Below are 24,129 nucleotides of genomic sequence, written 5' to 3' on the forward strand. Positions count from 1 at the left end.
AAGGGAGCGGTCAGTGACTGGTGGAGAAACCTAACAAACCACCCAGCCGTCAAGGTGACCTCGACAGGGGTAAATCATACTGATTGCGTGCACCCCTTGTGGTCTTCCTCCCAAGAACACCTAACCCCACTGTAATCATGAGAAAAATCACAAATCAATTGAGGCCCTTGCCATATACATGACCAGTACTTCTGAAAACTAGCAAGGTCATCAAAAACAAGGAAAGTCTAGGACACTTTCACAGCCGAGAGGAACCCACGGAGATATAAAAATGACTGAAGATGTTAATAATAGGAAAAACCCGGGTTTATGAGAATTCCCTGTATTCACACGTTTTCTGTAAATCTAAAGATGTTCTAAAAATAAAGCATATTTATAAAAGGTAATATATGCATATATGGTAGGTATGCAATTTTTTTTTTAATGAGTGGTGGCTGACGCCTGTAATCTCAGCACTTTGGAAGGCCAAGACAGGAGGATGGCTTGAAGACAGGGCTTCCAGACTAGCCTGGGCAACATAGTGAGACCCGGTCTCTAAAAAACTAAAAATAAAAAATTCAAAAAACGAATAAAAATTGAGATTCACTCTTCCCTCCACTCCCCCAGCCCACTCTTAGGTGTGTCCTTCCAAATATCTCTCTTCAACACTGTGTGTGTGTGTTTACATAAACGTATTGTTTACAAAACGATATTGCAGTACTTTCGGCAGCATGTTTTTTTACTCACTATATCTTGGAGGGTCTTTCAATACAAGCGCTCCTGAACAGACCTGGTTCTTCCTATCCACTGCACACTGCGCCCCATCGTGCGCTTCACCATTCTTCATTACCTAGCTCCTTACTGAAGGACATTTAGGTTGTTGGCTGTGTTTGGCTGTTACAAACAAGCTGCTGGTTCGATTTGCCTTTTTTTTTTTTTCCTGAGACGGAGTCTCGCTCTGTCGCCCAGGCGCGATCTCGGCTCACTGCAACTTCCGTTTCCCGGGTTCAAGCGATTCTCCTGCCTCGGCCTCCTGATCTACAGATGCCCACCACCACGCCCGGCTAATTTTCATATTTTTAGTAGAGACGGGGTTTCACTATGTTGGCCAAGCTGTTCTCGAACTCCTGGGCTCAAATGATCCGCCCACCTCGGCCTCCTAAAGTGCTGGGATTACAGGCGTGAGCCACCGCGCCCGGCCCGATTTGCGTTTTAAAGTCGCTCCGAACAATAAAAGCGGGAAGGACTGGAGGGGAGGCTCCTACCTTCTCCCTATCTGGGCAGGTGTGCTGGTGCCTGGCAGGAACCGCGCCTTGGGACAGCCTGGCCCCGGCCTCACAACGGGCCCTGGGCGCTCAGTCATATTCCGTGGCTGCTCCAACACCCCCGACCCCCACCAGCAGGCGCGGCTCTCTTTCGGGGCTGGACCGCATTTTTTGGACATGAGTCGGCGAGTGAGGGTTAAACTCAGGCCAAAGTCTCCGGAGCGGCTCGGAGAAAACGCCGCCTGGAACAGAAGAGCAGAGGGTCAGAGGCACCACCAGAGACTCTCAGAGTGGGTTATTACCCTGGTGGGGGCGCCCTCTGCGGCGTAGGAGATGGCGGGACTGGGGGCGCAGGTGTGAAGCCCCCAAGAAATCGGTGTTAATTTGCTGGGGAGGTAAGGTCTCCAGGCGCTCTCTCTGGGCCCGGGGATTGGTCCCGGAAGGTCTCCTGGCGCCGACCCAGCCCCACTTGCCTGGACGCCTGCGCCCGCTCTGCCGCCCCACAGCGACCGCGAAGGCCAGCTTCTTCGAATGGCCCATTTTTCTCCGTGGCTGAGCGAATGCTCCTAGAATACCACGTTTATAATAAATCATGTAGGGTGGAATTCCTGCTGGATGTATACACCTTTCTGCATCAGAGCTCTTCAAACCCAGAATGGTGAATAGCTACCCCTGGGCTTATCCTTTTACAATTTTCAACAAACCTGCGTTTAGCCCCGGCTAGGTGCCAGCAAGTTGCTAGGGACTGAGGAGGCTCTGCAGAGGACCCGAGCTGAGGTCCTAATCATCAAGGCCAATGGCAGGGGTCACCGCCCAGGCACCCCCAGAGAACGCGGTGTGAAGGAAAAGACACCAAACTCGGTGTTCAAGTGTGTGGGATCTATTCTAGTTCTGATTCTGACACTTGCAAGTCATGCATCCTCCAAGCTTCGGCTTTCTCACCTATAAATCTTCAACGTGACCTATAAAAATCCATAAAATCACCCCTGCTTCATTGTTTCCCAGGGCTCATAGAAATATCATACGAGGTAAGGGAAGGTGAGTGCCTTGTAGAAAATGGTGACGTGCTATATAGCTCTGAGTAGTATGGTATATAAGCTTCCTTTTTAAAAATTTTAATATTTAGGGCCAGTGTTGGGATTACGGGTGTGAGTTACTGCACCCGGCCTCTTTTGTTGTTTTCTAATAAATATATATGACTATCATTTCCCTCAAAAGTCTGCTTTAGCTGAATATCACAAGTTTTAATATGCTATGCTTTTGTTATCACTTAGTTATAAATATTTGGATTTTGTTGTTGTTGTTGTTGTTGTTGTTATAGAGTCTCGCTCTGTCCTCCAGGCTGGACTGCAGTGGCAGGATCTCAGCTCACTGCAATCTCCACCTCCCGGGTTCAAGAGATTTTCCTGCCTCAGCCTCCTGAGTAGCTGGGATTACAGGTGCATGCCACCACACCCGGCTAATTTTTGTATTTTTAGTAGAGATGGGGTTTTACCATTTTGGCCAGGCTGGTCTCCAACTCCTGACCTCAAGTGATCCACCTGCCTCAGCCTCCCAAAGTGTTGGGATTACAGGCATCAGCCACTGTGCCTGGCCAATATTTTGTTTTTTATGTAGGATTGTATGCTTAATTCATGGATTATTTAGAAGTATATTTTCCATTCTTTTTTTGTTTTCAAACTTCAGTTTTTTAAAAAATAATAATAATCATTTGGGGAGGGGCCCAGTGGCTCAGGCATGTAATCTCAGCACTCTGGGAGGCCAAGGTGGGAAGATTGCTTGAGATCAGGAGTTTAAGACCAGCTTGGGCAACACAGTGAGAGCCCCTCTACAACAATTAAAAAAAAAATTAAATAAAAATAAACCAATCATTTTGTCATTGATCTCTAACTTTAATGCTTGGAGATGAGGAAATGTGTTCTTTTAGAACTTGTTAATGCCTCCTTTGTGGCCTCATATACAGACTTTTTTTGGCTGTCCCAATTTTTGTGAACATCTCTTCACTTTTTATGTGTTTTTTTCTCTGTATCTTTCCATCTAGCTTGCTAATCAGGTTATTTAGATCTTTTATCTCCTGCGTTTTTTTTTTCTCTCCTGTTCAATCCATTGATTTCTGAAAGAGTGGGTTTAACATTTCCCACTTTTATTGTAGTTTGTCAATTTCTCCCCCTGATTTAGTCTGATTTTGCTTTATACTTTTTTTTTTTTTTTGGTTTTTTGATTTTTGTTTATGAGGCAGTGTCTCACCATGTTTCCCAGGCTGCAGTGCAGTGGCTATTCATAGGTGTGATTATAGCTGCAGCCTCAAACTCCTGACCTCAAGCCATCCTCCTGCCTCAGCCTCCTAGGTGGCTGGGATTACAGGCATGTACCACCTCACCCAGCCAGCCTTTTAATTTTGAGAGCAAATTATTAGGCTCATACAAATTAATATTGTTTTATCCTTTTATGACTTATTCAGTTTTATTACTTTTTGTATAAATATTGTTATCCTGAGATAGCATTTGTCTAGTATATATTTTATTTCTCCTTTTTTACTCTTTCTGTATTGTTACTTAGGTTTATCTCTTGGAAATGACATATTGTTTTTTACAAGATTTAAAAAGTTCATCTGAGTTTCTATTTCTAATTTGTGAGTTTAACCAGTTCACATTGATAAGAATAACAGAAATATTTGGGCTTATTTCTGCCATCGTTTGTGTTATGCATATGCCCTTGAAGTGGATATTCGTCTAGAACACATCGATAAAATCCTATAAATTATTACAAACTGGAATTCTTCCATGCTGCTTGGTAAATAGCTGCTCGCCTGAGACCCCACAGTGCCCCCACCCCTGACCTTCTTCTGATCTGGCAAAAAAGGGTCAATGCTTGTTACAGGGAGACCCTCTAGGACCTTTTCTGAGATTCTAATTGGTCAGCAAACAGGCTACACCAGTGGCTTAATATTTAAAATATCATGTACAATATGCTTTCTTGTTGTTTCTTTTTTCTCTTTCCCTGCATTCCTTTGGATTGTTTGAATTTTCTTTAATAGAAAGGAGGTACAAGAATTACAGATGTATCAATAAATATCAGCCTTCTAGTACCTTTACCGGAATGTCCCTCAAAAGCTCAAATTTATCATGTCAAGAAATGAACTTTTTCTCTCTAAACCTGCTTTTTCTCCTGGGTTCCGTCTCCCACTGGGGTACCACATTCTGACAAGCCATTCCAGCTAGAGATCTGATAGCAACTGGATTTCTGTCTGCCAGAATCATTTTTCACATGCTGTCAATAGAGAAGGATTCACCAGGAAACTGCAGGACCCTCGCTTGCATGGGCTCCTTACAAGGCCATGGTGGGAGAGGCTTTAACAACGTTTGACATGGTAATATGTTTTTACAGACTTTGCAAAAGTCAGCTATTTTAAGTGCAAACGCAGTCATGTGTTGCTTAACGACAGTTCTGAGAAATGCATCCTTATGTGACTTTGTTGTTGTGCAAATATCATCAGGTGTACTTACACAAAACTAGATGGTAGAGCCTACTATATGCCTAGGCTGCCTGGTATAGCCTGTTGCTTCTAGGCTACAAGCCACTGCAGCGCGTTACAGTACAGAATATGCTAGGCAATTGTAACACAATGGCAAGTACTTGTCTATCTAAACATACCTAACCACACAAAAGGTACAGGAAAAATACGGTATGATAATCTGAAGGGACCATCATGGTCCAGCTCATCTGGCTTCCGTCCTGGGAAGGCAGGTGGAGGCAGAACCCCAGCTGCTAGTCAGGGAAGAGCTGCTAGTCCTTCCCGCCCCTGCTGCCTGCCTGTCCTGTGCCCCTGCCTGACCGTCATGGTCCCATATGGTCTGTCGTTGTCTGAAATGTCCTCATGCAGCACTTGACTGTAGTTAAGATGGCTGGCTCTTTCCACTCTGATTTACCCTCCATCTCATTGCTCCTCATGCCCCTCATGTTGGGGTGGTCATAGGGATTTTTAGGATCTGGCTAGGGATGAGAAAGCTTTATGTAGTTTACGGTCACTTCTATGTGTGGTTGCATTACTGCTAGTCTTCCAGCATAGGAATGGCTTCCAGGAATACTGTTCTGATTCAGCCAGCAGGGTCAGAGATGATATCTAAATAATAAACATTTCCCCAGCACCTGTTTTCAGAAATATGTCAGAAGTGGAGGAGAAACAAGTGTGGAGCCAGAAACTAGTCTATGGAAAACTCTCTCCCCCATCATATGTATAGAGTTTTAAGCATGTAAGGCTGTTCACATCCATGCCTATTTAAAATGGAAGTTCTCTCCTGTAGAGAGTATACTCAATAGTGCAATATATACACTTATAACACACACATATAAATACGTCTTTTTTGAGCAATTTCAGTAAATGTATTTTGTTAGAGCTCCTGTGTAGCAAGGCAGAACTAGAGGAGTATTGCAAAGAGAAGTATGCTTTTGTGTGAAATGAAATGTCTTATGCATCTCACTGTATCTGATTGCATCTTAGCTTGTCTGATATATTTTATCCTGATGAAGTCCACAAGTTCTAGATGTGCACACTAAGAAAGATTAAATTTTATAACTTGATATGAAATACTAACATCTACAAAGACAACATAAAACTCAATCCACTATTACAACAAGACCGACCATGATGAACTGGATAATGATTCTATCAATTCGAGAAGTATTACGATTAGACACTGCACAGAAAACTTAAAATGCCCAGTAATCTTATAGCTCATATATGAAACTTGATAGAAGTATTTTCAACTTTGACTATAATCATAAAAGTTTACATGCTAGTACCAATGGGATTAACTATCTGCAGTTAAAATAGCTTGCTTCTGCAAATATTTAAAAAGCATATGGCCGACTTAAGCAGACAATGCAATTGAAAAGAAAAAAAGCATATGGTCACAGTGGAAGAAGGTTGAAGTATCTTTCTATGCTACCTAAAGAAAACAGTATTAGAAAATCCTCCTTGTCTACAGATTTTGCTTCCTGAATATTTGTTGAATCTGACTCCTTGTCTCCATCTCTTACATACTGCTGTGGTAATTTTCAGGCCCTTGTAGTTTCCAGCCTGGACTTCTGGAGGAGCTTTCTAACTGGTCTTCTTGGCTCTAGTCTCACGCCCTCAAATCTAACTTCCGCAGTGGACAAGGTGCACATCTGACTTTGTCACTTTCTTTCTTTTTTCTTTTTTTAAGAGATAGAGTCTCAGTATGTTGCCCAGGCTGGTCTTGAACTCCTGGGCTCAAGCGATTCTCCCACCTCAGCCTCCCAAAGTGCTGAGATTATAGGCATGAGCCGCTGCACCCAGCCTATGTCACTTTCTTAAACCACCAGAGGCTCTCCAGAATAAAATTAAGCCCCTTAACCTGATACATAAGACTATCATGCCCTGCTTCTCCCTTATAAGTCTTGCCTCTCTTGAAACATCGCATTGCTTGTGTCCCCTCACCCTATCCTGTGGTCTCCTGTCTGCACACCTTCACTCAAGCTGTCTCCCCAGCCTACAATGGCATTTTCTCCTCTTTTCACTTTGGCTGCTCCTACTCATTCTCCAAGATTCTGCTTACTTCTTATCTTTTCTATACATTCTCTGACTTCCCTTTTCACGATAGTGGACTGAGCACATTCTGCCATCTCTCCACCCAGGCCCATCCTCCAGAAATGACAGGGAAGGAAAAAAATTAGTGTTCTCAAAAAGATAACAGAAAATGTTCAGAGAATCAGAAGCACTGACATGTTTCTGGAAGCCAAAAGCAGACAGGATCTGATTTGATACTGCAGCCCAACTCATGAGCAGCGGCCAAGAACATACTATAGGTATCCTTGTGTGTATATACTACAGTATATACTTCAATACTGGGAGCAGCAACAAGGCATTCCACGCCCAGAGGTGGTGAATGCTTGGAACAAGACGGGACCAAAGGGCTACTGACAGAAGGTTAGACAAGCACGCCCATGGAAGGAGCTAGATGAATTGACCCTGAATATCTCCCTCAACCCCACCCCGGCAGACAAGATGACCAGGACAACAGTGTCTGTCTCCTGGTATGAGCTGTGTTAGGGAATGAAAGACAGGACAGGGCCCCATATGGCTGGCAAAGCCAAGGAAGAGCTAAGTATCAGCCACATCCCAAAGACCAGCTGTGAGAGCACAGCTGGTCCACCTGATGGTGCCTCTACCTGTTCTGCACTCTCCTTGAAAGCAGCATGGAGCACAAGCTCATCCAGTGATTTCCAGCCCTCCCTCACAGCAAGCTAGGCCAGCAGATTTCTTGCAGAAAATCTCATGGGTAAAGATGAGTTCACTGTCAAAAAATACCTTTTGAGAAGCACCACCATGAAAGGGAGACCTGAGGAAACATAATAACCACAGCTAATATTTACTGAGCATTTATGTGTCAGGCACTATTGTAAACATAAAGTGGGACTATTTTATGTTTGCAATAGACACATGAATACCTTATAAGAGTCCTACCTTATAAGAGTTTAAGGTAGGACTTTTTTTATTGCCATTTTACAAATGAAGAAACTAAAGTGTCAAGTGATTAAGTAACTTTGTCCAAAGTCACATAGCTTAACATGAGAAGCCACAGATTAACCTCAGCTGTCTGGCTCCAGATCTGAAGATTAAACAGAACAAACAGACAACCAGTAATGTGCTCTGAAGTAAGTATAATGAATATTCTCAAATAAGAAAGGATGGAAAAGAATCAATTAGGGATGTTATAGGTGAACAATGTGTTCATTTTGTATTACTGATCATGGGAATAAGAAACAAAAAATATATTCATAGTTTAAACAAATAAAACCACCTGAGTGGATGAGCTATGGAGTGCAATGTATGCAGCTGAAGAGCCAATTAGTGAACTGAAAGATTGGAATCCTCCCTGAAAACAGCAGACTGGGATAAATAAATAGAAAGTAGAAAAGAAAAGAAAAGATAATAGACATGGAAGACAGTTCCAGAAGTGCCAACATCCACCCACTGGGTGTTACCAAAAGAGAGACTGCTAGAGAAATGGATGTCCAATGAGTCCAATGAAACATGGTTGATTTGCAACCAAATTTATTTCCTCTCCCTCCCCAAATCCTAACAAAATGGCAGTAGAGGAAGAGCACAGGTAAAATCCTTCAAGGACAGTAGGGACAAGAGAGGAGAAAACAGCGAGCAAGAATTTCGACCCGTATTTTGGAGATGGCATACAAAGGAGTGGTAATTTGGCAGAATGGTGCATGTTCTCACTTGGATGCCCCAGAGGGAGAAAAGAAGAAGAAGCCAACGGATTCTCCCTACTTCACCCGCAGAGTCTCAGAAAGGATCCACACTTAAAGAGGTGAGGTACAGTGTGAGGCTGTAAACAGGAAAACAGGGGCATAAGTGGAAACCCTAGGCCACTTTCTCTACCCTCTTCAGCCAGGGGTTGCCTCCACCCAGGGGAGAAAGGAGAGTTATTTGTCATAGAAATTGAACTGAAGAAACTGTAGAATGGGAGGTCTGAGCCACACAGGTTTGGGAGGAGGAGGTAAGGTCAAGTTTAAACACAAGGATTAAGCCACAATCTACATATTGAATGATGGGACCCCAGTTCCCAGAGAGTGAGCAACCTAATTTACAATCTACAGGCCAGTCCGGAGGATTCATTTGTGGAGAAAAGGAACGTCCCAGACAAAGAGACTCCAGTGGCGGATGTGTGCTGGTTTCCTCAATGAGGAGCTGACCTGATGCTCAGACACTCTGTGGCGAGCTCCATCAGTCAACAAGCCCCACTCCCCCGCAGAGATTGCAGTCAGTGTTTTGTGCCTCACCCCCAAATGTGAATACACAGCTAGGGGTCACCACCTGGGAGGAAGGCCTCCAGCAAGCATGACCAACCTTCCTGGCTTGCCAGGGACCGAGGGGTTTTACAGGGCATGGGACAGTCAGTACTACTATGGTTTGAGTTTGTCCCCACCAAAACTCATGTTGAACTTTGATCCCCAATGTGGTAGTGTTGGGAGGTGTGCCTGGTGGGAGGTGTTTGGGTCACAGAGACAGATCCCTCATGAAGGACTTGGTGCACTCCAGCTCTCTCATGAGACTGGATTTAGTTCTCATGGGAATGTTCCTGCAGGAATGGGTTGTTGTAAAGCCAGGATGCCCCTCGGGTTTTGTCTCTTCCCACATGTCCACTCACCATTGAGATTTTCCACCATATTATGACATAGCACAAAAAGCCTTCCCCAGAATCTGAGCAGATGCTTACACCATACTTTTTGAACTTCCCAGCCTGCAGAACTGTGAGCCAAATAAACCTCTTTTCTTTATAAATTCCCCAGCCTCAGGTATTCTTCTATAGCAACACTTAATGGACTAAGACAAGTACTAAAATACGAAAAATCTCTGCCAAACCAGAACAAGTTAGTCATCCTATTCTATCATGTGCAAGCAACATCCATTTGCATGGCTTTGCTTAATAATTTGCAAGCCTGACCTATATTCACAGCTCACAGGCTGGGAACACAGTCATCTGCTGTAATTTATATAATCTTATGACAACAATTGCCAAAAATCATATTAAATGGTTTGTTACTTTTCTTGATCCTCTTCCAGCCTTTGACACAATATATAAGGAAAAATATGAATTATCCTGCTTGTAATTTCCATTGGGTAAAACAAAGATGTGTCCTGGATCGTTTTATTTTTAACTTGAAACCATATTGAGATAGCCCATTAGTTTGCTTTCCTACTGACCTGCATAACTGTTAGGCACAGTGCAGGCCACTGACCAGCATCAGCTCCAAAGGATCAGTATCTGTGCCCTGCAGGTTGTTGCATATGGTAGGGCCCTGCCACCCTGCTCTGCACTGGAGCACAGAAGGTCAAGCATTCTCTCAGATGCAAATAACCTGATGTGGGTATCATGGACTAGGAGTAGTTTTAGTAGACAATGAATACTGCCATCTAATGACCTCCAGAAACAAGGACTACTAAATCTGGATCTGAAATAATCATTTTAATGGAAATCCCCCAAATTTAGGGAGATTTATAGGAAATAATAATAAAAAATAAATCATCTTATTTAGTTACTTTGGGTGGACATTTCACAACCAGTTTTAGCAGGGCTTATTGCTCAAAATTAGATGTGCTGCAGGCACACACATATATGTATGTGCAGCCAAACAAGATATATAGTTACATGCCTGCTTTACATTTTTTCTGGGCTATTTTTATTGCCATTGCATTTTATGATGTGGAATTGTAGGGAATCAGTTACCCATTCATTGCCTTGTTAGGGAACTCTCAAATTTCCTCCTGAAGAGAATCTTGGCTCTGCCTGCAGGGACTCCCTTGATGTGCTTTGGAGGGGATGTGGGTTGACCTTCTCTTCAGAAACACATTCACTTTATTTTTATTTTTCTTTCTTTCTTTCTTCCTTTCTTTCTTCCTTCCTTCCTTCCTTCCTTCCTTCCTTCCTTTCTTTCTTTCTTTCTTTCTTTCTTTCTTTCTTTCTTCCTCTCTTTTTCTTTTTTCTCTTCTTTCCACGTGGGAGGCAAAGATTTATTTCTTCATTTCTTGCATTTGAAGTACTCTTTGATGACATCCTTGGCCTGAGACTCCTTCCATAGTCCTTAACTACTACACAACTGCAACCAACCGCTTTACAGGGTTTCCCCTCTCTGTCAGTTGTACAGGGGCCTTCCCATTCCCCTAGTTTCTTGTTGTCATCACCCTTGATTAGGTTGATTTGGTGTTCAGCACAAAGGGCCTCCACCAACTTGACATACATAGGCTTATCACAGTTGGATGCAAGCACACAAAGGTGGGCTTGGTGCTTGTCTAAGGCTTTGGAAGCTTCGCAAATTCCACATGCTAGGCCATCGTGGATGAGGGCGGTCTTCAGCACTTCTTGTAAAGCAGTATTAACATCCATTACACCTCCAGCAGCAATGCCTTCCTCGACCATGACAGTGGGTTACAGGTGAAGCCCAGTCTCAAACCTCCACCTCCACACAACTTGGCGGCAGCAGGGAAAGAGAGGAATGTTCTTTCTGGTGCATGAGTTTTCATAAGAGGATCTATTTCAAACCACAGCTCAGTTTGCTATTAAGGTATATGGCTCATCTCTTAACTGGCAATGGAAAGTTCCAGCATTCCAAGTAGAATCTCAACCTCAGAGCCACACTATACTTTTCAAAAGCTTAGCTAAGAGAAATGCTACTCGTGGATAAGTGCCTGCAGAGTACATGCTGTATTCAATCCTCTGGACAAATATTCTTAAATCTATTACCAATTTAGCCAGAGCCACAAACCTATGAGCTTGACTGCTCCCCACTGACTCCTTGAAGAATGACTTTTAATGCTTTGTGCTTTGGTTGAGGGACATGATACACATTATACAAAGCATGGTTTTGAACATTGATCCCTATCTGTTGCAGGGATATTGCAACAGATAGGATGTGGCTTCTCTGTGAAGCCTCCCTGTGAACACCTAGAGGAGAATATGCTCTTTGGTCCTCAGTATCTGGAATAGTTGTGCTTTTTCTTAGCAACCTGCAAATATTCTGGATCTCATAATGTGTCATATATCCCTCTCCCCATCAGCAGCTAGGGTCTTAGAGCCAAATCAGTGAACAGCCATGAGCCCACACAAAGAGGACTAATCACTCGGTTGGCACAGTCAGTGAGATGGAATCAGAGCCTGGGGTATAGGCAAGATGCCGTAGTGGCTTGATCTGCCATGGGCAGATCCAGACGTTGAGTGTTAGGGAACCCCCTCCCTAGGGGAGGGTTGGCGATGAACATGGATCCTTCAAACCACCCTAATGCAGGTGCCTGTAGGCCATCACTGCCCCTGAGGGTTAGGGTTGGGGTTAGGGTTAGGTACGTTAGGGTGATGACATGGCACACCTGGTCCTATACCTACACCCTTCTCACCAGCTCTGTATCCTTTACTAACACACATGGATGGCATTGTTGGGAGCAGCAGGAACTGCATGTGAGTCAAATGCCATGTGCTTTCCATTGTTTCAGCCATCACAGTCCCCAGGGGTAGGTACATTCACACCCCAAAGTTCACTTCTATTATGTGAGCCAGGGAAGCAGTATACTAGACATTAGCAGTGTGGGCTCTGGAGTCAGGGGGCCAGTTTCAAATCCTGCCTCCACCTCTCACTAACTGAGAGGCCTTGGGTGAGACATTTAGTCTCTTTATAAAACAGGAATAAAACACTGCTTACAAACAGAGCTGTGACAGGAAACACGTTATATAACCACTGTGAACCATTTAGAACAGAGCTTAACCCAGCAATAAATGCTACAAAGAAATATATTGTGGTGGTGAAGACTTTGGTTTTTGGAATTGGATACACCTGGGTTCGAATTCCAGCTCTTCCAGGATCAACTGTGGAAAACTTGGGCAAGTTTCCAAGTTCATTAATCCTCACCTTTTCCAACTGCAAAATGGGGCAAATAGTGCATACAAAACTCATGGCCCACTGCTTGAGATGAAGGGTGTGCTCCATAAGTGACAGCTTTAGCTACTTGTTATTTTACTGCTATACCAGAGAGAATGCAGCTAGAGCTAAACAGGCAAGAGGGAATGTCTAAGGCAATTCTGCAGAGCTGCCGACCCTATGCGGCAACTGACCTCCATCTCCAACACATGGTAGTAATAGCTACTTAGATGGATTGTGTTCTGTGTGCTAGGCAATGAGCTGAGAGTTTTTATATTTTTGTTTTACCTGGGACTAGGTATGGTGGATCTCAATATTTTGGGGGCCACAAGTACTGTATCAGCCTGGTTCCAATCAAGAGATAGAAACCACAAGTGGTTTATGCAATGGAAGTTTAATATAAAGAGTTATTCAGCTATGATAAAAGAGCAACTATACGATGTAAAGAGAACCTTATAGGGCTACTCTCCCTACAGGTGGAGAAGAGTACCCAAGAAGGACAATCTTGGAATGGGGCCCCCTCCCCAGGCTGGAGATCAGACATTGTTGGAGAAGGTATCATTGCAGCCCCCTACATGGCAGAGAGATTTGCTGGGTTGCATGGTCTAGAGCTGGTTGCAATTATTGGACAAGCAGAAACAAACCTCCACAGCCCATGCAAGACACACTGCTGGGTTACTGCTGGGTTGAGTGTATGAGCACGTAGAATGATTGGGTCTCCAGTATGGACAGAAGGCATGGATCACATGGTGCCTGTGTTGGGAGGATACTAAGAGGGTGATCACCACGCCAGGCCAAGACTAGTTCCCTGGGACTTTCTGGGCACATGACTCCAGCAGAGTACCACTGGCTCTCCTCACACCAGCCAGACCCAGGAAGAGAAGCTCCTTTCACCTGCACTGTTCTCTCAGCACCCTCCACTGAGAAAGCTTCACGTTATGCTTAGTGTAGAGGAGAAATGCTCATGGGAATCAGCATGATTCCATTATCACAGAGCAGGTATTAGTGGTAAATATGGAGTTGAGAAGTAATAAGTTGTAACTGGCATTGATATCATGGGGGCATTTGAAGAACGCTGTGAACACATATGCATGAGTCCATATATTCATGCATGTGCACATATGTGTAATTATTCACACAACTCACGGTAGATGCTACTTCTAGGGTGTTCACAGACCCCAGGTAGAGAGCGCCTGGAGGGAAAATTATCCAAAGCAGGCCCATTCGTAGTTCCAGGGCAGCCATAAGAAAGCCTCCATTAAGTCTTTAATCCATCTTGAATTAATTTTTGTATAAGGTGTAAGGAAGGGATCCAGTTTCAGCTTTCTACATATGGCTAGCCAGTTTTCCCAGCACCATTGATTAAATAGGGAATCCTTTCCCCATTTCTTGTTTTTGTCAGGTTTGTCAAAGATCAGATAGTTGTAGATATGCGGGATCATTTCCGAGGGCTCTGTTCTGTTCCCTTGATCTATGTCTCTGTTGTGGTACCAGTACCATGCTGTTTTGGTTACTGTAGCCTTGTAGTATAGTTTGAAGTCAGGTAGCGTGATGCCTCCAGCTTTGTTGTTGGTGGGACTATAAACTAGTTCAACCATTGTGGAAATCAGTGTGGCGATTCCTCAGGGATCTAGACCTAGAAATACCATTTGACCCAGCCATCCCATTACTGGGTATATACCCAAAGGACTATAAATCATGCTGCTATAAAGACACATGCACACGTATGTTTATCGCAGCACTATTCACAATAGCAAAGAGTTGGAACCAACCCAAATGTCCAACAACGATAGACTGGATTAAGAAAATGTGGCACATATACACCATGGAATACTATGCAGCCATAAAAAATGATGAGTTCATGTCCTTTGTAGGAACATGGATGAAACTGGAAACCATCATTCTCAGTAAACTATCGCAAGGACAAAAAACCAAACACCGCATGTTCTCACTCATAGGTGGGAATTGAACAATGAGAACTCATGGACACAGGAAAGGGAACATCACACTCTGGGGACTGTTGTGGGGTGGGGGGAGGGGGGAGGGACAGCATTAGGAGATATACCTAATGCTAAATGGCGAGTTAATGGGTGCAGCAAAGCAACATGGCGCATGGATACATATGTAACAAACCTGCACATTGTGCACATGTACCCTAAAACCTAAAGTATAATAATAATTAAAAAAAAAAAAAGAAAGCCTCCATTAAGCACCAGAAGTCTCCGGGGTAGGTGGGCCCAGGCAGCATGAAAGAATTGGCCGCAAGAATTCTGAACCCTGTCCCAATTATGGAGAGTGACTTTTCTTTCACCTCCTTCTCCATTCCCTTCCATATTGCTCATGCATCCAAAGGGAGACCTGAAGACTCTCTAGCAGGCCAAGGCCATTTTCTTTTGGCATTTTTCTCTCCCCAAAGTCTAGCTGATTATCAGCTTAGACACACAGTAGGCTATGTGCTATGAACAACAGGCATCCTGGGTTATTTTACAAACTCATGGATAGTCATTTTGCAACCGCCTTTGCAAAATTATGACTGAGACAGTGAAAGAGAGCTAACTTAACCAACTCTGTCTTGTTTCTAACCTCCAAGCTGTCTTTGTTCATTCCTGGGCGTAGGCTGACCTAACTTTGGGAGAAACTTAGTTTGTAGTTATAGTTTAAACAGAGATGGTAACAGCCCTTTCCCAACGCAGACCTCCTTCTTGTCTGGGGACTAGACTAACATTAGCCACAGGATTAGAAATTATGGTTTAGGAGTCATGCAGCTGGAGGCTACAAGATTCTGACCCTCCCTAAACTGCTCCTAAGATCAGTGCTTGAGACATTTTGCAGACCCTGCACTTGATGGATCAGCTGGCACCACACAGATGGATAAACTGGCTCATCTGATCTTGTGGCCCCACCCAGGAACTGACTCAGCACAAGAAGACAGCTTCGACTCCCTATGATTTCATCCCTGATCAATCAGCACCCCTGGCTCACTGGCTTCCCCCCACCAAGTTATCCTTAAAAATTCTGCTCCCCGAATTCTTGAGGAGACTGATTTGAGTGATAATAAAACTCCAGTCTCCCGTGTAGCCAGCTCTGCATGAATTACTCTTTTTCTATTGCAGTTCCCCTGTCTTGATCAATCGGCTCTGTCAAGGCAGCAGGCAAGGTGAACCCCTTGGGCGGTTACAATTTTGCTCCTTCAGCAAAACTCCAAGTTCCTCGTTGATAGTGGCAAACACCAGTTGCCATATTTTCTACTGTTCCTGGCACAAAAGTCCCTGTTCATGGCCCTACTAGACATAAGGGCCCAGGTGCTGAAAAGTTACCCCCTACCTCATCCAAGCCTCATCAGCAGGGCTGGATACTGGCAGCGGGCAGAGGAATGAAATTTATTTATTATTTATTCATTTATTTTCTTTTTGAGATGGAGTTTCGCTCTTGTCACCCATGCTGAAGTACAATGGCACCATCTCAGCTCACTGCAACCTCCGCCTCCTGGGTTTAAGCAGTTCTCTTGCCTCAGCCTCCTGAGTAGCTGGGATTACAGGCGCCTGCCACCACATGCAGCTAATTTTTGTATTTTTAGTAGAGATGAGGTTTCACCATGTAGGTCAGGCTGGTCTCGAACTCCTGACCTCAGGTGATCCACCCGCCTCGGCCTCCCAAAGTGCTGGGATTACAGGCATGAGCCACCATGCCCGGTCTTTTTATTTATTTTATTTTATTTTTATTTTATTTTGAAACAGAGTCTCACTCTATTGCCCAGGCTGGAGTGCAGTGGAGTGATCTTGGCTCACTGAAACCCCCGCCTCCCAGAGTCAAGCAATTCTCCTGCCTCAGGCTCCTTAGTAGCTAGGACTACAGGCTCATGCCACCATGCCCAGCTAATTTTTGTATTTTTAGTAGAGATGGGGTTTCACCATGTTGGCCAGGCTGGTCTCAAATTCCTGACCTCAGGTGACCCACCTGCCTTGGCCTCCCAAAGTGCTGGGTTTACCGGCTTGAGTCACTGCACCTGGGAAAATTTATTTCATTAGATGCTCAAAAAATGTATGACGCGTGAGTGGGACTTTCTGCCTCCATCCCACATCTGCCAGAGTAAGGAGAGAGCCCAGGATCTGGGGGTATTCTGGGGAAGACTGCCCCCTCCCTTGGCCACGTTGTTGTTGTCAGAGTGAAGAAGTCTCCTGGAACTCCATGTGTTCCTGGCAATCCCTCTTTCCTCCCCCACCACAGACACCCCCCCCCCATCATTATTTTCCCTGAGAGCATCAGGACCCATCTCCTTAGGGCCTTTACCTCAATATGCATCAGTCACTCCAAGAAGCTCAGGCCCCTGAGTCATCCCTTCCCTTATCTCCTAGGCCTGAGTCCGCATATAGCTCTATGTGACTCTCTCCACCACTCCCCAGCCTTCATTTTTCCCCTTAGCACATACATCACCTGTCATATAATGCATTTGACTGGCTTATTTGTTAGTCTCCCCTGATTGAGGGTGGGGTGTTCTGTCTCTCTTGTTTGACCACTATACCCCCCCAGGATCTACAAGGTGTCTGGCATGTAGCAGGGACTTAATAAACATGGGTTGAGGAATGAATGAACAAACAAAAGTATCTTTAGTGTCCTCTGTTCTCTGGACCTCAGGCTCCATTGCAGCTTAGTTAGTCTTGATCTTCAGGCCTAAACAAGGCCCAAACCACAGGCCTTCTTCCATACTGGCTTATCCCACCTATCTAGCAGTTTCCCAGGCTGGGCTTTGGAGACAGGTGGGCTTGGATTTGAATCCTGGCTCTGCGTTATGAGGCTTTTAACACCTCTGTGCCCCATTTTCCTTATGTGTAAAACCAGAAGGATGCCTAACTCCCGAGAATGTGGTGAATGAATTAAATGGAAGGTGTGTGTAAAGAGCTCAGCACAACTCCTGGCACACAGGAAGTGCACAATAAATTGTGGCCTCCAGGGAGGCAATAGGGCAGGGTGAGGAAGAGCAACAAGCTTCCTCTGGTGACATCTCCTATGAGTTGGTAGAGGAAGCCTGGCACACTGTGCACAATGGATTCTGGTCAGGCCCTGAGCTCAAGGGGAAAGAATCCCACGATTGATTACTTGTGTCTGTTATGGACATGGGGGCCAGGTGACAGGGGAGGGTGAAAGAGAGTAGCAGCCCCAAGCCATATGTTTGCCATCCTGATCTAGAATTTCCACCATTGCTCCTTTTCTTGTGCATATCTTGACTGTTTTTAAGGGTGAGAGCTCCCCTGTTTTCAACAACTCTTTTCTGACTCCGTAATTTCTCACCCACCCCAGCCCTGAAAATGGTGCGGTCTGCTCCTCTGAGCCCCAACACTCTTTTCTCTGCTGTTCCTTTATTATTTACCATATAGCATTTGTTTTTTTTTTAAAACTTTCTGGACTCCTTTCTGCACATATAGGCACAACACGCCTTCAGGATAGATTTCACCTTAGAGAACTAACACAGGAAAGTGCACGGAGTTGCAAATCAGAAAATCTGAACTTGTTGTGAATTTGAGCTCATCACTTTTCCTTTTGGAGTCTGTTTCCCCAGCTGAAAAGCAGAGCCCTAAGGTGCCTTTGCATCCCATGGCATCCCAGGGCTGTGGTGAGAATCAGCATTTCATTAGGCTCTGTGGAGAGGAAAAGCTTTCATGTTTGGCCGGTCACGGTGGCTCACATCTGTAATCCCAGCACTTTGGGAGTCCAAGGTGGGTGGATCACCTGAGGGTCAGGAGTTCAAGACCAGCTTGGTCAACATGATGAAACCTCATCTCTACTAAAAATACAAAAAATTAGCCAGGTATGGTGTCGGGTGCCTGTAATCTCAGCTACGCAGGAGGCTGAGGCAGGAGAATTGCTTGAACTCACAAGGCGGAGGTTGCAGTGAGCTGAGATTGTGCCACTCTACTAAAGCCTGGGTGACAGAGTGAGACTCCATCTCAAAAAAAAAAAAAGCGTTCATGTTCTCATTGCATGTCCAAGTACCCCCTTCTGCCACCAGGTCTCAAACCGGAGCTTCTGCAGATGCTCAAGATACTTTTCCAGCAAGGGGATAGTAGGATGAGGCTTCCAGTGGGGGCAGTGGGCATTTGGCAGGCACTGACAACAAGCAGAGTTTGGAGAATGGAAAAGAAAAACCAACTTTTCTCGCCTTAAACCGGCCATTGCAAAGTTGAGAGCTGGGAAAGCTAAATGCTGCCATCTGCCGGTCATTTTCTATGTTAGCAGCATCAAAGTAGCCATAGTTTTACAAAGCTCTTGTTAAAACTCAGTAAAGTCCCGGAAGGAGGAGGTGGCATTTACTGAGCACCTCCTGTTTATAAGGAACTGTCTTCAAGTGTGCCATGGGTACAGACATAAATTAGCCCTGGATGTTGCAGATTCCAGAGAGCCAAGGCTGCCTCTCAATGACTGCATGCCTTAAGCTCATCCTCCAACCTCTCTGAACTTCAGGTTTCTCAAAAGGTAAATGGACCAGGGTGATCTCTAAGGATCCAGAGGAAGGGACTTAAAAGATGAAGAGGATGTTGACAGACGGGTACTGAGAAGGAAAAGAGGAGGGCATCCTATGCAGACAAAGAGGAGGGTTTCAAAGGAAGCCCTGACATGTGTCTCCTTACCTCATCCCTTTGTTTGTGAAGCCGAGGGGTGAGTTCCTGATCTTTAAGCGACTGTCCACCTCTGACTTCTGGTCAAGGGAAGGGACAGAGGAGTTGGAAAGACTTCTTGAAGGAAGAGTGAAACAAATATGTGTGTTGTAGGATCCACCAACTTTAAGAAACAGAACCATGTAATTACCTTTAAAGTATTCTATAATTTATTTACACATTATTATATAATTTATTTACAACATTCTATTGTTAATGAACATTTAAATTATTTCCCATTGTCTCCAGGTTTGTTTTTCTGGCTTGGACATCCATGTGCATGCATTTCTTCTTCGTCTTCCTCTTCTTCTTCTCTCTTTTTTTTTTTTTTTTTTGAGACAGGGTCTTACTCTGTCACTCAGGCAGGGGTGCAGTGGCACGATCACAGCTCCTTGCAGTCTTGACTTTCTGGGTTCAATTGCTCCTCCCTGCTCAGCCTCTTGAGTAACTGAGACTACAGGCGCATACCACCATGCCTGACTAATTTTCATATCTTTTTGTAGAAGCGAAATTGTGCCACGTTGCCCAGGCTGGTTTCGAACTCCTGGGATCAAGCAATCCTCCCGCCTCAGCCTCCTAAAGTTCTGAGATTACAGGCGTGAGCCACTATAACCAGCCATGCATGCATTTCTGTCAATTACATACCCAGGGATGAAACTCTGGGATTGTAGAGGGTGTATGTTTCCAAGTTTATAGATCATCATGATTTGTTATCCAAAGAGGTTGCACTAACTTAAACTCGTGTCAAAAGTATGTGAGTTCCTATTGTTACAGGTAGCTAGTCAGGCATGAGCAGGGCAGGAGAGGGCTCGACCCCCACCCCCCCACCAGTAATGTCACCAACCATCAGGCGATTGTTAAACTGTCTCTAATAATGGGTCGCAGCCTGCACCAGGGAAAGGCCGTCTCCTAATAGATAGAACAAACTTAAAACTGGTAATCAGCAGCTTCCCAATAAGATCTCAGGAGTTGGAGAGTGGGCTCAAGCATGCACACTAAGAGGCAAAATGGTGGAGTTTAACTTCCAGGGACATTCACCTGGTAAGGGAAGAATGCCTCAAGTGAACATGCACACAACTCAGTAAACACACTGCATGCTCACCGCCCAACTGCTAGCAGACCACTGCACATGTGGACAGCCCACTCCCAGGGAAGAATCAGGGGAGAAGGGATGTAAAACCCTGGAACTATGTCAACAGATAAAACCCCAAGTCAAAGGTCAAATAGTGCACTTGATGTCTCAAGTTGCCCCCTGGCCCTCTTCCAAGTATACTTTACTTCCTCTTGGTTCCTCGCTAAAGTTTGTTGTTGTTGTTGTTTTAAGAGGGAATCTTGTTCTGCTGCCCAGTCTGGAGTGCAGCGGTGCAATCTCAGCTCACTGCAAACTCTGCCTCCCGTGTTCAAGTGATTCTCCTGCCTCAGCCTCATGAGTAGCTGGGATTACCAGCACCCACCACCACACCCAGCTAATTTTTGCTGTTGCTGTTGTTGTATTTTTAGTTTGACGGGGTTTCACCATGTTGGCCAGACTTGTCTCCAACTCCTGACCTAAAGAGATCCGCCCGCCTGGGCCTCCCAAAGTGCTAGGATTACAGGCATGTGCCACCGAGCCTGGCCCGGTTTTTTTAATAAACTTTCACTCTTGCTCTAAAACTTGCCTCAGTCTCTCATTCTGCCTTATTATGCCCTTGGTCAAATTCTTTCTGCTGAGGAGGCAAGAATTGAGGTTGCTGGCCAGGTGCAGTGGCTCACACTTGTAATCCCAGCACTTTGGGAGGCTGAGGCGGGCGGATCACCTGAGGTCAGGAGTTCGAGAGCAGTCTCAACATGGAGAAACCCAGTCTCTACTAAAAACAATACAAAATTAGCCGGATGTGGTGATGCATGCCTGTAATCCCAGCTACTCGGGAGGCTGAGGCAGGAGAATTGCTTGAACCTAGGAGGCGGAGGTTGCGGTGAGCCGAGATCACGCCATTGCATTCCAGCCTGGGCAACAAGAGCGAAACTCTGTCTCAAAACAAACAAAAAAAAGAATTGAAGTTGCTGCAGCCCCCTGTGGATTCACCACCAGTAACACTATGATTCACTGGAAAGGCTTGAAATTGTCAGATTTTTAAAGGTTTGCTAATACAGTGAGGTAAAATGGTGTCTTACTGAGTTTTCACTTTTTGTTTTTCTTTTTTTTTTTGAGACGGAGTCTTGCTCTGTCACCCAGGCTGGAGTGCAGTGGCGCAATCTCTGCTCACTGCAAGCTCCGCCTCCCGGGTTCACGCCATTCTCCTGCCTACGCCTCCCAAGTAGCTGGGACTACAGGTGCCCACCACTATGCCCGGCTAATTTTTTGTATTTTTAGTAGAGACGGGGTTTCACCATGTTAGCCAGGATGGTCTCGATCTCCTGACCTCGTGATCCACCCGCCTTGGCCTCCCAAAGTGCTGGGATTCACTTATTTTTAATAGAAGAAAAGGCATACAAATGTATTAATGTATGGGGCAGGGGAGAGTCAGTGATTGCCCAACCTCCCAATGGGGTATACAAGCTGACATACCCTTTTTCATAGGGTAAGGAGGAGATAGGGAATGTAGACAATTCTTTTAAGTGGCAGCAGGTGATGGTTAGGGAGAATGATCAACCCAGGAGACAGAAATTAACTTGTAAACGATTCTCTTTGGAATTGGAGCCTGAGAGGCAGGCATTGTTATGGAAAAGACCATCCATCCATGTGTGGTTGCATTCTTCACTCTTCTTTTCATTTCCCAGCTTCTAGGATGTCCCAGTGTCTTCCCTGTGGATCTCCCAGTACCTGCAGGTCACAGAGTAACACAGGCTGTGGCGGAGTCACCTGGGCCTCCCAGAGCAGGGAAGAACAAGCACTGAACACCAAATTTTTCCACAATTAAAAATACATATGGCCGGGTGCAGAGGCTCACACCTGTAATCCCAACACTTTGGGAGGCCAAGGTGGGCGTTATCACCTGAGGTCAGGAGTTCAAGACCAGCCTGCACAACATAGTGAAACCCTGTCTGTACTAAAAATATAAAAATTAGCTCGGTGGTGCCACACACCTGTAATCTCAGCTATTCGGGAGGCTGAGGCAAGAGAATCACTTGAGCCCAGGAGGTGGAGGTTGCAGTGAGTCAAGATCACGCCACTGCACTCTCCAGCCTGGGCCGCACAGCAAGACTCCATCTCAGAAAAATAAAGAAAGAAAATAAAGAAAAAAAATACACATGTGTTCATACATGTGTTGATATGTTGAGTTTTTTCTGTGAAAATATTTATTTCATTTGTCTCTTTTTCTATTGTTGTCTTTTTTCTTATTAATATGTAAGATTTAAAATATATATTCTTTGCCTGACGCAGCAGCTTATACCTATAATCCCGGCACTTTGGGAGGCTGAGGCGAGAGGATTGTTTGAACCCAGGAGTCCAAGACTAGCCTGGGAAACATAGTGTGACCCCCGTCTCTACAAAAAATATAAAAATTAGCTGAGTATGTGTCATGTGCCTATAGTCCCAGCTACTTGGGAGGCTGAAGTTGGAGGATCACTTGAGCCTAGGAGGTCAAAACCACAGTGAGCTACAATTGCACTACTACAGTCCAGCATGGGTGACAGAGTGAGACATCATCTCTCAATAAATTAATTAAATATATATTCTAGAAACAACTCCCTTATCAATTATGTGTATTGTAAATCTTACATCCCATTCTGTAGCTTGCCCTTTTACTTTCTTATAGTGTCATTTGAATAATAGAAGTTTTTAATTATAATGTAACTGTGATAGGCAGAATTCTCACGACCCTCACCCTTTTAAGATGTCCCCCTGAAGAGTGGACAGGACCTGTGAATATAGCAGGATGTCACTTCTGTGATCATGCTGCATATATGGCAAAAGAAATTTTGCAGGTGTAACTAGGACTACTGATTGGTTGCATATGAGTTAATCAAGAGGGAGATTATCTAGGTGGGCCCAACCTCATCACATGATCCCTTCAATCTGGGGTCTAGGGACCAGAGACAGAAAACTTCAGAGAGTTTCAAATTGCAGGAAAAACTTGGCAAGCAAATCTGGCTGGTGTTTTTAGTTTTTTGTTTGTTTGTTTTTGAGACAGGGTCTCAGTCTGCGGCCCAGGCTGGAGTGCACTGGTACAATCTCCACTCACTGCAACCTCTGCCTCCCAAGTTCAAGTGATTCTCATGCCTCAGCCTCCTGCGTAGCTGGGACTGTAGGCACGTACCACCACTCCTAGCTAATTTTTGTATTTTTTTGTAGAGACAGAGTTTTGCCATGTTGGCTAGGCTGGTCTCAAACTCCTGACCTCAAGTGATCCACATGTCTTGGCCTCCCAGAGTGCTGGGATTACAGGCGGTGAGTGAGTCACTGTGCCTGGCCAAGGCTGACTTTGAAGATGGAGGAGGCTACGTGCAGATGCCCTCCAGGAACTAAGAGCAGGTCCTGCCTGATAGCCAACAAAGACCCAAAGACCCCGAGACTTCCATCCTACAACTTCAGGGAGGTGAACCTGCCACAAGCACGTGAGCGTGAAAAAGGACTCAGGGCCCCAGGTGAGAACACAGCCCTGCCAGCACCTTGATTGAAGCTGGCAAGACCCCAAGCGGAAAGCCCAGCCACACCATGCCTGGGCCTCTGGCCTACAGATCCACAAGCTAACAGATGGCTTTAAGCTGCTAAATTTGAGGATTGGTCATGCAGCAATAGCAAACAAATACAGTAGTTATATTCATCAGCATTTTTCTGTATTTATTTCACCTTCTGAGCTTAA

At 44.9% G+C, this 24,129-nt stretch overlaps 1 pseudogene; it reads right to left on the reverse strand.

The window, feature by feature from the left end:
- Window positions 1–10,780: 10,780 nt before the first annotated feature.
- On the reverse strand, window positions 10,781–11,228 carry LOC129480304 (small ribosomal subunit protein eS12-like; annotated as a pseudogene).
- Window positions 11,229–24,129: the final 12,901 nt, after the last annotated feature.

This window comes from Symphalangus syndactylus, chromosome 4 (genome assembly GCF_028878055.3).
Source record: "Symphalangus syndactylus isolate Jambi chromosome 4, NHGRI_mSymSyn1-v2.1_pri, whole genome shotgun sequence".
Lineage (NCBI taxonomy): Eukaryota > Metazoa > Chordata > Mammalia > Primates > Hylobatidae > Symphalangus > Symphalangus syndactylus.